Source organism: Triturus cristatus, chromosome 3_1 (assembly GCF_964204655.1).
Source record: "Triturus cristatus chromosome 3_1, aTriCri1.1, whole genome shotgun sequence".
NCBI lineage: Eukaryota > Metazoa > Chordata > Amphibia > Caudata > Salamandridae > Triturus > Triturus cristatus.
Window position 1 is genome coordinate 460,300,586 of NC_140583.1, and position 3,070 is coordinate 460,303,655.

Consider the following 3,070-nt stretch of genomic DNA (forward strand, 5'->3'; position numbering starts at 1 on the left):
ATCAGGACATGCAAAACTTACCACTACATTTCCTACCTTTTACTTACGCACCCCTGTGGGCTACCTATGGCCTAACATAGGGGTGGATTATGTGTAATAAAAGTGGAGTCAAAGTGGCAGTAAAACTGCACACACAGGCCCTGATGTGGCAGGCCAGAGGTAGGTTTAGAGGGCTACTTGTATGGGAGGCACAAGCAGTGCAGCATGCCCACTAGTAGTATTTATTTTCCAGGCTCTGGGTATATGGTATGTGACTTTACAAGGGACTTACAAGTAAATTAAATATTGCAAACAGGGGTAAACCAATTATACCATAGAGAAGAGAGCACATGCACTTTGGTCAGCAGTGGTAAAGTACTCAGAGTCCTAAAGCCAACAAAAACGAGGTCAAAAAAAGAGGAAGAGGAAGGCAAAAAGTTTGGGCTGAACCTTTAGAGAGGGACATTTTCCAACAATCCCTGTTACACATCATCTGTAAGAAGAGTATGCATTCTTACAGCTAAAAGGTTTCCCTTGAAAGCCAGTACCCTCAAAAGGCATGACCCTGACAGGTGAGCATCTGACATGTGATTAATGGGTGCAATGTTCTTTCAAATTTTGCAACTCTCTCTCAGATTAGTGCTGTAAATTTCTCCATGGCATAGATCGACCATATTTTCCCCACCATATATTGACAAGAGTGCCTGTTGTTTCCACAGCTGGGCCACCACTTCCAGGAGTACCACTGCCAGTCTTGTATTGTTATTTGCCTGCCTATTTTTGATAAAGCCTGACTGCTGGGGAGTGATAAGGCTGTGCCAAAAATATTGGAGCCGGGCTAACAGCAGTGATGCAAAGAACTGAACGTCACAATTCATTAGTGCAATCTGCCTATAGAATGAGCAGCGCATCACAGATTTACCAGTTTTTAGGAGGAGAATAAGGTGGGTCCCAAGCTTAGTCTCTATCACTATTTTGGATGGTAAAAACTATTTTGAAGTCCCGCGTGAGGGGCTCTTCCAGCTGGGAAGCATATGTTTTGTAAGAGGTTTTAACAACAAAGAACCAAGCAGAAGCTTGCCAGAACATTTATATGCACATCCACTTAAAGAAAGAATGTAGAAAAACAGTTAGATTTCATAGAATTAGTCTTCACGGTGCTCTCAAGCAAAACATCCGCCTCTGCTTTTAGGAGGATAAAACGGAAATCCAAGATGAGACAAAAAAGGCTCTCAGGACTCCACAAACTTTTTACCACAGTTGCTAAGGCACACAACAATTATAATAAACCAGGGAAGCTGGTATCCACAATATGTTTGAGCATGTCAGAAAATTAGAGTCCATCAATAGCTTTGGAATTGCACTTGCACGTTTCTTTAATATATCTTCTTGCACAATCCAGAAATGTGTACACAACAGCCGACACGTGTTTCGTCCTAAAAGGACTTTTTCAAGGCTGCAAACAATACATAAAAAGAACAATCACAAACCTAAAATAGTCACCCATCCCATAAAGTCTCATTGTCACAGCTGTGATCTTATGGGTAGGCAGTTGGTGCACTTACAATGTCATGCCTATTTCATTATTTAAGAGAATAAATAAGTCATGTTTTCCATTATAAACCATACAACACATATTATGCATAAAAAAATAATCATGTTGTGGCAACCAAAGTGTTAATTAACTCACCATAATCAACTGACCAACACCAAAAGAAAAAGTGTGTGTCCCTACTATCGGAAAACCGAAACCACCACCAAGGACCAGTGAAGAAAATAGAACAGGGAAAGGGATAGAAAATAAACCCTAACCATAATGTTCTCACCTAGAAGCAGTTCGACCGATCCATTAAAGAAATCCATGAATCGTCAAAATATCAATCAAAGGCAATGTAGGCCAACCGGGTGTTGTATATCCCTTAAGGTATAAAGGTGATCCTTCTCCCCGGCAACAAATGACTAGCGTAAAAGATGCACGCCAAATTCAGGTCCTGATAAGCCTAAGTGTGATAAGCAAGCATCATATCGTACTGCCATTCCAAAACAAACAATTTTAACTACCAAGAAACAGTTGTACTGGCATGTCCCAGAACTATGCTATCATCAAGGTAGTATCTAGAACCCGTATAATCATGATCCAAAAGAAAGAAAAAAGAAAAGACACGAATGGAAACATGGCATCAAATATTTAAAATATAAATTTGTGATATTTACTTGTTTCAATAACCTACAAACACACATCTTACGTAGTGCTGCAAGCTACGCAGACGCTCATAGTATCCCATTAACTAGCTGTTTTCAAAACGCAAAATAGCCTTTAAAACATATGGCCAAGCATATTGCCCCAATTATTAAGCCTTTAGGTCGTACAAATAACGTATTGGAGACACGAACGAACACAACGAGTCTCCTCAAAACGCTGATAACAGCATAAAGTCTTGTAGTCACGAAGCATATGGCAAATCAAAGCATGCAATAACAGTGGCCAAAAATCCTCTTAACACACAAAAGCTGAACCACTATTTTTCTGTTATCTTCCCCACACTCGACATACAACATTCAATGGTAATCCCATAAGTTTCTCACTCATGACCTACCCGAAACGAAGTCTTCATGAAAGTAAACTCCAAGCGTGGAGAAAGCATTGGATGCTCTATGTTCCGTTCGCGTTATATAACGTTAACGCTAGGTAATGAAACTAGAAAGAGGACTGTAGCGGCAAGTTTTGCCAAAAACGGTCCGCCATATTGGGCTGGTGTATATTACTTAGGAAGTGACTAAAAAAGCCACATAATGCTACAAAGAATGGTATTGACCGTTACGTTATAAAAAAACACCTACACACAATCTAACTACTTCAGCAAATTACAAAAAGAAGCAATCAAAATCTAGACGAAAAATCGTATATGTCAACAGATTCTCACGTGTGCAATAAAGTTTGAAATTAGCCACATCATATGTTACAATTTTACTCCTATTGAGCTGCAGTTCTCTATTCATATTGGTTAAAAGACTGAAAAACAGCCATGCAGGGTCACAAGTGTTCATACACTTTTGCTTACTATTCAGACTGAAAAGTAGACAGAAAGAA

At 39.5% G+C, this 3,070-nt stretch overlaps 1 long non-coding RNA gene across 1 annotated transcript; it reads right to left on the reverse strand.

The window, feature by feature from the left end:
* Positions 1–1,052: 1,052 nt before the first annotated feature.
* On the reverse strand, positions 1,053–2,657 carry LOC146860405 (uncharacterized). Its single transcript, XR_014978817.1, has 3 exons — positions 2,577–2,657; positions 1,806–1,979; positions 1,053–1,435 (listed from the first exon to the last, which is right to left on the reverse strand). It is a non-coding gene; the product is annotated as an uncharacterized LOC146860405 (long non-coding RNA).
* Positions 2,658–3,070: the final 413 nt, after the last annotated feature.